Source organism: Balaenoptera borealis (assembly GCF_965194805.1).
Source record: "Balaenoptera borealis genome assembly, chromosome: 1".
Classification (NCBI taxonomy): domain Eukaryota; kingdom Metazoa; phylum Chordata; class Mammalia; order Artiodactyla; family Balaenopteridae; genus Balaenoptera; species Balaenoptera borealis.
In genome coordinates this window covers 10,350,786-10,365,384 of record NC_138860.1, presented here as the reverse complement: position 1 = coordinate 10,365,384, position 14,599 = coordinate 10,350,786, and the positions used below count along the sequence as shown (strand labels likewise).

The 14,599-nt window shown below is 36.9% G+C and overlaps 1 protein-coding gene across 1 annotated transcript in view; it reads right to left on the bottom strand.

Annotated features, from left to right (window-relative positions):
• LOC309630376 (uncharacterized protein) overlaps positions 1–14,599 on the bottom strand; it is a gene marked incomplete at its 5' end in the record, with an annotated part of 1,321,579 nt that overhangs the window by 546,019 nt on the left and 760,961 nt on the right. The window contains one exon of the mRNA XM_082395555.1: positions 907–955. The remainder of the gene's footprint in view (positions 1–906; positions 956–14,599) is intronic.

Below are 14,599 nucleotides of genomic sequence, written 5' to 3'. Positions count from 1 at the left end.
CACTGAGTTGACAAGAAACCGTATTAACATTTTAGTCTGTGGATCTTCTCCAGTGTAATGTGAAAATTCTAGTAGTCCCTGAAAACATTCCAGTTATTTTGAAATATATCAATGTCAACGGCATGTACCTCTTGGTCTACTTGAAGGTACTTTCCTTTCCAATTAAGGGGCATGAATATATTCAAGATAAATTGCATACATATGATAGATGAGAGAAAGGCCATTTTTTCATTTAATTTTTTGAAGCAAATACTCCTCTTGATTTGCCTCATCAAACTCTCCCCATAAGATCTCTGCCTTTTTTGCAAGTCAGTGGATGAAAGACGTAGGATCCTTAAAAGAATATTACCATCACTCTCCCTGCCCACACACTCTAAGAGCACATGTGGTTTCAGAGCATCCAAACAACTGCCAAAACAACTCATTTCTAAGCTTCTGCTGCATAGCAATAAGCTTAATTGCTGTCACAGCAATATGTCTGAGATAAGAAGAGGCAGTAAGGCCTCTGATGGGAAAAAAATCTTCCTTTTTTAGGTGCCCTAAAACATTTTATACAACTAAGGAATGCACCATGATAAAATTCTAGGTGAGTGAATTATATGCATCTTTTTCTATAAAGTAGGGAAAGAGAAATTATGACATGGAAGGTGAAAAAGAAAAATTTACATGAAGTTAGTAAAGAATACATATGGAATTTGAGGGTCAGGAAATTGACTTCTTTAAAACTATTAATACCACATACCTCATGAAAATCTTTTAAAGAATTGCAGGAAGAAAAGCAGAGTTCAAGAATCACACGTTATAGTTGAAGAATAAAGCAGTGTGTAGAAAGATGCACACTTTCTACCTTTTAAAAGGTGTTTGTCAGAAACATGAGAATCGGTTGGAAAGTCACATGGTGCCTACCTGATGTAGATTCCTGTAGTTTCTCTCTCTTCCTCTTCTTTTTCTTACCCTGGAAGAAGATAGGCACGTTGTCACGTTATAGACTGTACTGTGAACACATGGATGAATGTGATACAAAAGGACAGGCAGGTGGTCAACCAAGAGATCAAGATGCCTCATTATCTCTCTTTATCATCTGCACCTAGAAACAGAGCAAGAGAGAGACATTCTTATCTCTCTGTGACCTCTGTCTCTATAAGCTTCATATTTAGTATCATCAGTACTAACACTGGCAGTGGCCACACACACACACACACACACAGACACACACACACACACACACACACACACACACACACACCAGGATAATGATATCCTAGGGCTGTGGCCACTTCAAGGAAAGTTCGCTTAAGGAGGCACTCCTTTTACTGGACTGGCCAAAAAGTTCGTTCGCATTCTTCCATAACATCTTACAGAAAAACCCGAACGAACATTTTGGCCAACCCAATATTTTTCACCACCACAGTCAGAACCCACTTCTGGTAGTGTCCGTGATAAATCGTACTTACTGTGAATTCCACCATTTAATTAAAAGCCCATGATGTTAACTGAGACCCCTCAGCCCCCATGGCACAGGCATGACATAACTAAGGACAGCAGTAGAGGGTAAGAGAGAACCTGAGAAAACTCAAACGGTAATTTTAAAGACTTATTCCTGGCAGTTAAGGACCTTGCTTCCTAAAACAGACACAGTAACATGACTATGCTTGCAATTTTAAATACATTTCAAAATCATCTTAATCACACTTTTACAATTTATAGTGGTCCCATTTATCGTGGTTTACTTTTCTGTTTTTCTTCATAATTACTTTCCCCTCAAAAATTAATTGTAATACGGCATAGACACAGTAGATATTTGTTTTATATGAATAGTAAATGACCAACCTGGATTAGGATGGTCTTTTCAAACAAGTGTAACAGAACTTATGTCACATCCACTATCTCTATCTTATGTCTGCTGTGATAATCATATTAACAAAAAATAAAACCATAAGATAAAAAAAAAAAGACTCACAAAAGAATTTCATTCTACTACTGAAATCTTTAAACCATTAAGGGTCTTACTGGAAAGATCATTTGAAAATTTTTGGATTATATCTTGAGACAATGGGTTTATATGGACCCATTAATCAAGAGGTTGACAATATTATTGCACAGTGGGGAGAATGAAGCTGGGTGTTCAAATGCACAAGAATAGGGATGATTTAATAAGACATTTATGTAAACCAAAAGGAAAGATAATGGTGAAGGGAAGTGGAAGAGGAGAAAGAGTGGAATAAATACACATTACTGATGTGAAAGTTAAATAACATTGGGTAGTTGATTTAATGTATCAATTAAGTGAAGTATCATAGGCAATTCCAAATTTCTGTCTTAGGCAACTGAAAAAATAATGCCAGCTACTATTCACTCATATAGAAAACACAGAAAAATGACTGAGAAAATGCTAAGATAGAGACCACTGGGCTATGTGAAGTGGCATTTATAGTGGTCTCCGTCATCCAGCTGCATGATATTTGCAAGATTTCAGGGGAAAATATATGTCCCAGGCATAATACTGTAAAAATATGTTGAACAAAATGGTTGCCAAAGAAACGCTGAAGGACAAGCATCATCGGAAATCTGAAAGGGGTCTTTTTTTAAGTACAAGTTTTTGTTTTCAGTAAATTTGCCATAGAAACCAGAAAACTTACCAGTTATTTTCTAAGCATACCTTGGTTTGGAAACTATGGCACTGAGATAATCATGCAAACCAATTAAAGAGTGCCCTTCCTGGTGCAGCTGAAGCCTGCCTTCTCAGCCTTTGTTTACTAAATGGGAATTCCCATGATAAATCTCTGAGAAGACCTCTTAATACCTGGTGGAAATCAAGACAGGGTTTTTTCCCAGCTCAATGTGTAGTTCTGTCTCTCTTTGGATGGTCCATGTTGAAATTCAAAACATAATCAAGTTAGGCCAAGTTTTGCCTCTTTTTTGGAAAGTATTTCATAGAAAAAGTTGTCAAGATTCTATTTATTACATCATATCCACACCACTACTTCAAATTTAATACTTCAATATGATTTTGTTGTAAACTGTATGTATCCTTAACTTGTCACTAATGTTTAGGATGGCTGCTACTGTGATTCTTGTAAATGACTGGGTCAAGCACCATTGTCTCTTACTGGTGAGTAGAGATACCAGTGAATTTTATTATTGTTAAAGACTTCAGATTATTTGGAAACTAGATTGACAACTAGTGGAAAACAACAAAAGGTAATATATAGGGACTTCTTGTGCTACGCTATGTCCCGATTATTCCTAGTTCTTTCACAAAGAAAGTTCCATAGGCAGGTGAATATGCGGAGCTAGTGCTCAAAGGAATAGGTTAATATGTAGCTATAAATATGATTTCATGAAATATGAAATCCTGGAACTGCAAGAGAGTACTGCTGCAGACTGAGTGTCTGTGTTCCTCCCAAATTCATAATTTGAAGTCCTAACCCTGAAAGTAACGATATGAGGAGTTGGGGCCTTTGGGAGGTGATTATGTTCTGAGGGTAGAGCCTTCATAAACAGGATTAGTGCCCTTAGAGAAGAGACCCAGAGAAATCCCTTGCCCTTTCCGCCATGTGAGGACATAGTGAAAAGATAGCCATCTAGGAAGAGGGTTCTCACCAGACGCTAGATCTGTCGGCACCTTGATCCTGGACTTCCCAGCCTCCAGAACTGTGAGAAATAAATGTCTGTTGTTTATAAGCCACTCAGTTTATATTTTTACTACAGCAGCTCGATCAAGCTAAGACAGGCACCAAAGGAAGAAGTACAAGAGAAAGAGGGTAAAGAATGAAGCTCTAAAGAAGATATACTCTTAAGGAATGGGCAGGGGAGTGTACCCATGATATCCAGATATGCTGGAGGAAGACAAGGAGAACATGATACGGTGAGAGGCAAAGAAGAAAGAGCCTTAGTAAGGTTTGCCTAATTTTAAAAAGAGCTGACCATCAATATATGATTGGATGTAGCAACTAAATGTGATCTATTATCTTCACTAGAGCATGTTCAGTGAAAATAGTGAGGGTATAAATCAGACTTCAGGTTTTTGATTTTAAGAACTAAAAGTAGAAAAGTAAAAGCAGTTACTGTGGACAACCCTGCAAAAATATTTGCACGTTTAACTTGGGAAGACATATAATAGTTAAATGGGCTATGGGCAGTTTGTTGCGGCAGTATTATTGTGGTTTTCTGATACAGAAAGTAAAACATGAGTTCTTTGAATAACATGCTGATGCAAAAGAGCCAGTGATGATAAAAATATTACATGTTCAGAGGAGGAAGCATAAATAAGGCGATGGGTTTCTGAGGAGGACCTAAAATCTTGAGAGAATTTGAAATTTTATATTTCACCCATGTGGCAGAATTATAACATGAGTTACTAATTTGTTATTCCCTCTCTCTGTCTCATGAGTGTCCCAGTGGCTACTTTCACCTCCTCCAGCCTGCAGCAGAAATTTTAAAAAGCCACAGGCCAAAAGGCTTTGGATGCATGCTTACAGTGTGAGTTTTTTTGTTTTGCCTTTTTTTTTCACAGCTATAAGATAGGATTGAGTCTGGAGTAAAGAAAAGGTAACCAGGACTTGAGAGAATGTTTTATATTGGGACTTCAGGCCATTGAAGTGACTGAAAGAAAAAAACTTTTTTTTTTTTCTTCTCAAATTCCTGGGAAAGGAGTATGAAGAACTCAGTGATTCTGAGCTGAGATCAAATATGAAACATGCTAATCTACCATCTGTGGACCATCCACCATCCAACAAGCTTAGACCCCTGGAACCTCCTGAATAATAGGGTCAGGGGAAATTGTGGGAAAACACAATTAAGGAAAAACTTTGCCCTTGACGAAGGTGAAAGTATACAAAATCAGTTGGGCTATGAGCTACGGCAATGGTGAGACACACCATTACCCATGAGGAGACTCAAGCAAACGATATCTAGCGTTAAGAGTGGAGACTACGCTGGATCACAGAAAAGGCAGAGTAAGAAAACCCTAGGATGCCCATAGAGTGTGGACATCAATATTTTTGAAAGAATCTAATATTTCAAATAGGGAACTAGAAGAATTTCTGTAGCGCTTAAGGCCTAATTATGATTCAAGACCATGAAGTTGCGGGGACACTAACAATAGTCCACAGCATGGTAGTGCAGGAGAGGAAAAGGGAGTGTCGGCATAACTCAGTATTGTGATACCCCACCTCTACTTGACCCAAGTGAGACCTAAGTAGACTACTTCAATCATATTGTCCCACTCTTTTTGTATGAGAATGTCTTAGAGGAGGTCAGAGAGATGTGAAGGGACTGAGGGGATGCAGTGTCAGGCATCTGGGAATGTTTAATTTTTAAGAAGAGATAAACAAAAGAAAAATGATGCTTTTCTTTCTGTTCTCTTTAGTTGTATCTGCAGGTGATACCTAGAACTATAGCCACTGTTTTGTGAGTAGAAAAATATGCTGAAATTGACAAAGAAAAAAGATAAATGTGGCCATATCTTTGATGAATCATTGAGCCACTGAATTAATCAACCCTCCAGCCCCTTTTTCTTCAGACAGCCAGTTATGTGAGATAAGAGAGTCTCATTCTTCAAGCCACTTGGGCTTTTCATTTTCTAATAGAGGAAAACATCCTATAGAAGTCATTTATCCAACACTTATTTTTACTATGGTTTCAAAACACTATGACTAAAAACACTATTATGTAAGGAGATTAAAAAATCATCTCTGTGTATGATTTAAGCACTCAATGTTTTTCGAGAACTTTACTGTGACTTTATTAGCGACTCTTTCCAACAGAGGTGATAAAGTCAATGTTCTCATAATTTTAACTACTAAGAAGCCAAGATGAAGAGAGATAGGTGGATGATTTAAAGTGGCGCAGCAAATCTGTGGAGTAATTTCCAACTCCGAGGCAAGAACTCTCACAACAGGACTGCCCTGTCTCTTTTTATTGCTCTGGTTCACCTCAGTGTTTATGGCTGTGCAGCAGACAATGTGTCGCCTCTCACAATTAGTAATTTGGGCTAAAATCAAAGAGGTATTGAAATAACTTTTATAATTCACAGTGTTTCTATAGGATGAACACTCCGATGAATCAGCTGATGCCATGGTCTTGTAAGCTTGATGCCCCTGTTTAACATTTATATAGGATTCTGATTACAGGAACACACCCCCTGCCCCCCACCCAGCACCACTGCTGACATGAGTTTAACCGTCCTGTGAGGGATTATTTCAGCTCTGATGAAATGACAAAGAATCCTGCTAATTGTAGAGGAATCTTAACATACTGTTAGCATTGTACTCTCTTAATACTTTCAGTGCTTTCATTTTTAAAAAATTCCAAAAGATTATGTTAATAATCTTTTTTATTTTTGTTAATATTACATAAAAAGCAGGTTAAACAATTCTATCCTTAGATTATTCCCTCATGAGGTTACATTATTTCTCTTTTTAGTTCCTCTCTAATATTTTGATATTTCTGTCATTCTATGACATTTTCTAGCCTTAGCTATGTTATTTTTTTTTTCTTGTGTGATTATGTTTATTTTTTAAAATTATGGAACCGAGCAGAACACTGCAGCCCCCTACCCTACACCCCAAGTACAAAACCAAGCAGCAGACTCACTGTCTGATGCACATTCCTGAGTCGTTTTACAGATACTATAACTGCCACCAGAGGGGAGGAAAAAAAAAAAAGCTAACTGTATGATGACCAGACTGCAGCCATGACACAAGCTGCTCCAACTTGAGCAATACTGAATCTATGGCTAGCACAATTCCAAGAACTGATTCAAAAGAATGGGATTAACATTGCTCATAATAATCTATATCTTTGTGGGTATCAAACTAATTGTAGCTTGCTCTGCCCAGATACGTAAGAGGGCAACTGAAATTGTCAGCAAAGAGATGCTACAGACCCATGTTGACATCGTCCACTCTGAGAATGTCAGCCTGAAGAAGTTACAGAAGATGGATCTTCACCCCTAACCCTATAGAAATGGAATGATGTTTGATAGTTGGGAATTGAAAGCAGCTATTCTGACCCTTTCCTGTTTGCCCATTTCTGTTCCCCTCTAACCTTCAAAGAACCTAATTATAGGAATGAGATCACTAAACAATTTAACCTAACTCCTGATTTATGCTCTCCTGAATGCACACCATGCCTTGCCTAACCTGTTGATTCTTTTCCTGGACAAAAAGAAGAATGAAGAATTAAGTGGTTTAAAAAAATGACCAGTTCTACTCCCAACAGCTCCCCTTAGCAATCCTGCAGGCAGATCACTCAGGCAAGATAACATCTGAAGAGAGAGTCAGCCAGTCTGCTCGCATCGGAGAATGATGCAGAACCCAACCTCCTGCCTCGATGATTCACTGAGATTCTTTCCCCAACTCCATTTTTCCCTTTGAAAACTGTCATGGCTGAGCAGAATCATCAGAGTTGGTCTCTGGACACGAGTCCATCATCTCCCCCGATTGCCGGATTTTATGATTAAAGCAACTTTCCTTTCTACTGACACTTGCCTCGTGAATTATTGGCTTCTGAGCTCAAGCAGCTGAACCTGGGTTCAGTAATAGTTATACCATTATAAAACTTAATAAAAATTTCTCATGTGAAATATTTTTCTTTAACATTTTACAACTTCATCAAATGCATACCACAAGAGACTCTTGTTGTTGCTGTTTAGATAGAGTGTTCTCATGATTTTAGTATTATACAAATTTAAGTCGAGACTACACGCAGAAATAAGTTTAGAAAATGGCCTTACAAAAGACTGGGAGGGAGCAGTGTTAAAAAAAAAAGAAAAAAGCCCACGCAGGCCTGCTATGCAGTAATAAGAATCCATGCGTGCTTTTCTTCAGGTAATCAGCTTTGGGACAGGTTTCATCACTGATCAATCCTTAGCTACTGTAAATGGATTCAACTAAGCACTCAGTTTAAATCCAAATTATAAAATCTCTATTAGAAGTACTGCTAGTTATCTTTGGTGGAGATAATGGCAGACTCTGGGAGGGCTCACACCAAGGAGTACTTCCCAGAACTTCTGCTGCCAGTTTCCTTGTCTTCATGGTGAGGCACAGCCACCCCCTGCCTCTGCAGGAGACCCTCCAACACTAGCAGGAGGGCAACAAGTCTCAAAGACATTAAATGGACCTGAATCACACAGCTTCTGCAAGATGCCCTCAAGAAACAGGATACAGAGAAGCAAGAAGAACTACAATCCTGCAGCCTGTGGAACAAAAACCACATTCACAGAAAGATAGACAAGATGAAAAAGCAGACAGCTATGTACCAGATGAAGGAACAAGATAAAACCCCAGAAAAACAACTAAATGAAGTGGAGATATGGATGATTAAATGCTCCAACCAAAAGACACAGGCTTGCTGAATGGATACAAAAACAAGACCCATACATATGCTGTCTACAAGAGACCCACTTCAGACCTAGGGACACATACAGACTGAAAGTGAGGGGATGGAAAAACATATTCCATGCAAATGGAAATCAAAAGAAAGCTGGAGTAGCTACACTCATATCAGATAAAATAGACTTTAATATAAAGAATGTTACAACGCAGACAAGGAAGGACAATACATAATGATCAGGGGATCAATCCAAGAAAAAGATATAACAATTATAAATATATATGCACCCAACATAGGAGCACCTCAATACATAAGGCAGCTGCTAACAGCTATAAAAGAGAAAATCGACAGTAACACAATAATAGTGGGGGACTTTAACACCTCACTTACACCAATGGACAGATCATCCAAAATGAAAATAAATAAGGAAACAGAAGCTTTAAATGATACAATAGACCAGATAGATTTAATTGATATTTATAGGACATTCCATCCAAGAACAGCAGATTACACTTTCTTCTCAAGTGCGCATGGAACATTCTCCAGGATAGATCACATCTTGGGTCACAAATCAAGCCTCGGTAAATTTAAGAAAATTGAAATCATATCAAGCATCTTTTCTGACCACAACGCTATGAGATTAGAAATGAATTACAGGGAAAAAAACGTAAAAAACACAAACAGATGGAGGCTAAACAATACGTTACTAAATAACCAAGAGATCACTGAAGAAATCAAAGAGGAAATCAAAAAATACCTAGAGACAAATGACAATGAAAACATGACGATCCAACACCTATGGGATGCAGCAAAAGCAATTCTAAGAGGGAAGTTTATAGCTATACAAGCCTACCTCAAGAAACAAGAAAAGTCTCAAATAAACAATCTAACCATACACCTAAAGAAACTAGAGAAAGAAGAACAAACAAAACCCAAAGTTAGTAGAAGGAAAGAAACTGAAAAACAAAAACCAGATGATTATCTCAATAGATACAGAAAAAGCTTTTGACAAAATTCAACACCCATTTATGATAAAAACCCTCCAGAAAGTGGGCATAGAGGGAACCTACCTCAACATAATAAAGGCCATATATGACAAACCCATATCAAACATCATTCTCAATGGTGAAAAACTGAAAGCATTTCCTCTAAGATCAGGAACAAGACAAGGATGTCCACTCTCACCACTATTATTCAACATAGTTTTGGAAGTCCTAGCCACGGCAATCAGAGAAGAAAAAAGAAATAAAAGGAATACAAATTGGAAAAGAAGAAGTAAAACTGTCACTGTTTGCAGATCACATGATGCTATACACAGAGAATCCTAAAGATGCCACCAGAAAACTACTAGAGCTAATCAATGAATTTGGTAAAGTTGCAGGATACAAAATTAATGCACAGAAATCTCTTGCATTCCTATACACTAATGACGAAAAATCTGAAAGAGAAATTATGGAAACACTCCCATTTACCATTGCAACAAAAAGAATAAAATACCTAGGAATAAACCTACCTAAGGAGACAAAAGACTTGTATGCAAAAAACTATAAGACACTGATGAAAGAAATTAAAGATGATACAAACAGATGGAGAGATATACCATGTTCTTGGATTGGAAGAATCAACATTGTGAAAATGACTCTACTACCCAAAGCAATCTACAGATTCAATGCAATCCCTATCAAATTACCAATGGCATTTTTTACAGAACTAGAACAAAAAATCTTAAAATTTGTATGGAGACACAAAAGACCCCGAATAAGCCAAAGCAGTCTTAAGGGAAAAAAACGGAGCTGGAGGAATCAGACTCCCTGACTTCAGACTATACTACAAAGCTACAGTAATCAAGATGATATGGTACTGGCACAAAAACAGAAATATAGATCAATGGAACAAGATAGAAAGCCCAGAGATAAACCCATGCACCTATGGTCAACTAATCTATGACAAAGGAGGCAAGGACATACAATGGAGAAAAGACAGTCTCTTCAATAAGTGGTGCTGGGAAAACTGGACAGCTGCATGTAAAAGAATGAAATTAGAACACTCCCTAACACCATACACAAAAACAAACTCAAAATGGATTCGAGACCTAAATGTAAGGCCGGACACTATAAAACTCTTTGAGGAAAACATAGGAAGAACACTCTCTGACATAAATCACAGCAAGACCTTTTTTGATCCACCTCCTACAGTAATGGAAATAAAAACAAAAATAAACAAATGGGACCTAATGAAACTTCAAAGCTTTTGCACAGCAAAGGAAACCATAAACAAGACAAAAAGACAACCCTCAGAATGGGAGAAAATATTTGCAAACAAATCAACGGACAAAGGATGAATCTCCAAAATATATAAACAGCTCATGCAACTCAATATTAAAGAAACAAACAACCCAATCCAAAAATGGGCAGAAGACCTAAATAGACATTTCTCCAAAGAAGACATACAGATGGCCAAGAAGCACATGAAAAGCTGCTCAACATCACTAATTATTAGAGAAATGCAAATGAAAACTACAATGAGGTATCACCTCACACCACTTAGAATAGGCCTCATCAGAAAATCTACAAACAACAAATGCTGGAGATGGTGTGGAGAAAAGGGAACCCTCTCTTGCACTGTTGGTGGGAATGTAAATTGATCCAGCCACTATGGAGAACAGTATGGAGGTTCCTTAAAAAGCTAAAAATAGAATTACCATATGATCCAGCAATCCCACTACTAGGCATATACCCAGAGAAAACCATAATTCAAAAAGACACATGCACCCCAATGTTCGTTGCAGCACTATTTACAATAGCCAGGTCATGGAAGCAACCTAAATGCCCATCGACAGATGAATGGATAAAGAAGTTATGGTACATATATACAATGGAATATTACTCAGCCATAAAAAGGAACGAAATTGAGTCATTTGTTGAGACGTGGATGGATCTAGAGTCTGTCATACAGAGTGAAGTAAGTCAGAAAGAGAAAAACAAATATCGTATATTTAACGCATGTATGTGGAACCTAGAAAAATGGTACAGATGAACCGGTTTTCAGGGCAGAAGTTGAGACACACATGTAGAGAACAAACGTATGGACACCAAGGGGGGAAAATCGTGGCGGCGGGGGATGGTGGTGTGCTGAATTGGGCGATTGGGATTGACATGTATACACTGATGTGTATAAAATTGATGACTAATAAGGACGTGCTGTATAAAAAAATAAATAAAATAAAATTTAAAAAATTTTTTTAAAAGTACTGCTAGTTAATATTTATTTCACCAATAAGCATTTAAAGGAAAAAGCAAAGTGTAAACATTTTTAAGTAAATTCCAGTAAAAAATTAAATATTTATTTTTAATTGACTAAGAAAATGGGATAGAGATGGTTAATTCTGAGATTGGGTTAAATATGTCAATTTAGTGCTGCAGAAATGTAATTGTATGAAAAATATCTAAAAAGATAACTGTACAAGCTGACCTCTACAGTCTAGACTTGTTATTACAAAAAAAAAAAGGAAGAATTCAATGTTAATTTGAACCCACATCTATATTTTAAAGCAAACTGAACCCAAACAACCCACTAGAAATTCATTTTTTTCTGAAATAATTCAGATGATGATGATGGATTCCACAAAATACATCTTATGATAGTTTTATTACTTATCTTTATCTACTGGTAGTAAAAATATCTAGAGCCAGTTTAATTATCTGAATGCAGTATTTTGATTAGTCTTGTGCCTAAATTTCTTATTCCTTCTGTGATTTTAAATTTCAATAGGATATTATTATATACTTTTACTATTTTTCTGTAAACAACTTAATTTCTTTTTGAGAACAATAGAATATAATCCATAAAGTACAGCCACGGTTGAATTTACAGATTATATTTTTAAGAAGAAGCATCACTGCACTGTAATTGTAATTTGAGGACAGTTATTATATGCTTTTCTGTAACTGTAAGTATAATTTAAGGACAGTTATTGTATTGGTTTTTCTATTTTTATAAACTCAGATACGGTCCTAAGTCTTACATGAAGATGGTGCTCAATAAATGCTTATTGAACAAATTCAAGAATAATAATTATAGGTCTTTTTGATTAAATAAAATGTGCACTTCAGGAGAATTGGTTTTTGAACAGTACCCCATTAGACAGGGAATGTGTTTTGAATTCAGACAAGCCTTGGTAGAATCTTAGGTTTGCCAGTTGTCATCTATGTGATCTTAGGCAAGTTATAACACCTCTGTGAACTCAGCAACCTCATTTATAAAATGGGGATGTATATCTTGTAGTGCTGTGAAAACACTAATGGCAATGTATGTAAAGCATCTAACGGATAGCTGGTACATGGTATACACTCATTAAATGGTATTAATTTTATTTATTGCTTATTGTTTTTACTTTTTAACTTCCTGCAAATATAGGATTTTATACTATTCAAGCTTGATATATGACAGGCAAATTTACATAATAGTTAAGGTTAATTTTCAGCCTCTTGTGCTACTCCTTCACTCCTTTTACACCCTCTCTACTTTCTCCTGCCAGTAATCAATTCCCTGATGATAGCTTCTTGTTGGCAGTGTGGCAACTCTAACACGGATGGGGTTTCCCAGCCCCCATACCAGAAGTTGTTCCACAGAGTCCATATTCATGTTTCATTTCCTCTCTCCTTTAAGTTGAATCCAAATTCAAGAGATTTATGCAATTCTAAGGCATAATGGGGAAATTGGAACACCTGATTCTTTGGTACATTTGTCCTTGCTGGCATCCACTGAAATATCTAGTTTCTTGTCTCATCTTTTGACACTCTCAAAACTAAAGAATTCACTTTTCATTGCTTTCTGTTGCTGTGACATAATTTTCTAAGAGTAATGGCCACCAGGAGCCTGGCTGGGATGGAAGTGTGCATGTGTGAAAAAAATCCTGAAAAAAAAGTTAATAGTTCAAATATATTAAACTCCCATATATAAAAAAAACAAGGAATATTCAAACAGCAATGAATAACCTGTTCTTATTAGCTGAAGGAGAATTTTAGAGTCAGAGAAGAGTCTCCCACTGGTAGAAGAACTAAAATCAGACATTGATACATCAAAGTCAAGTCAGGGAAGAACTCAGCAGTTTGAAGGGCTCGCTATGTCACTGCTGCCTGCTAACCAAGGGCAAGAATCAGGTCACACAATACCCTGACCAGGCAGCATCTGTTACAAGGTGAGGGACAGGTCTTCTCTAGTTCTGGAACCAGAATAGGAAAGCAAAAAAAAAAAAAACTAAGAACAGCTCTTCCTGGAAAAAAACATTAACTGGAAAATGTACAATTTTCTTGCTGGATTGCTCAGCTATTAGTGTAGTGTTAAAACCCAAAATTCAACAGAGGAAATTTGAAGATCTAATTGGCTTTATTAAATGACTCAGGAATTGGACAGCATCCCATTTAACAACTAGAAGGGCTCTTGAGGCACTGTACAAAATGGAAGGGTTTATAGGCAGAAGGAGGGTGGGGAAAGAAGGTATTAATAAAAGAAAAAGAGTTATTTTGAGCCAGGGCAACTTCTTTTGTAGGGGCAAGGGAACCACAAGGATTTTATCATGAAGACTGCCTCTTCTTCCTCTGTGGGGATGGAGAGGGATCACATGACAGATTATCTCATTGGTGAGGACCGGAAAATTCCAGCTTGGTTGATTAAAATTACATTTCTGGGAAAGGTAGAAACTGCAATTAGATCAGGTATTAAATCTAGGTTTTGTAACATGGGCTTTAGCATGAGTGATACCATTTGGGGCCTGTAGTTTTGTTTTTAACAGTAGCTTGGTGAAGACACATTGTGTGATGAGTAATTATTATGTAGTTTATTCTATTGGGGATGTATATTATTCTTAAATCATACTTTTGTGAGTTTTTAAACAAAATTCCAAGATAAAGTAATTCTAGAACCATAAAAGACACTCAGAGGCAAAAGTTAACACCAGAATTTAAACAAATTCTTTAATACCAACTACAAACAGAGAAATTAGAATAGACTGCTATTTATTTTTATCCAGTTCTGATCCAAAAAAGTAACAATTTGCTACTGACTGTCCTGTTGTAACATGAAATATGGATCATCAGGAAGCTTAGGAATCTAGAAGGAAAAAAAAAATGCAGAACCAGGAAGAGGTAGGAGAAGGTGACTTAGAATGGACATTGTAACAACAAACCTCATCTAAATTTCCCCAAATAATCTGATTAGAACTGGGTATCAGAGTTCCATCAGAAAAACAAACACAGAAAAA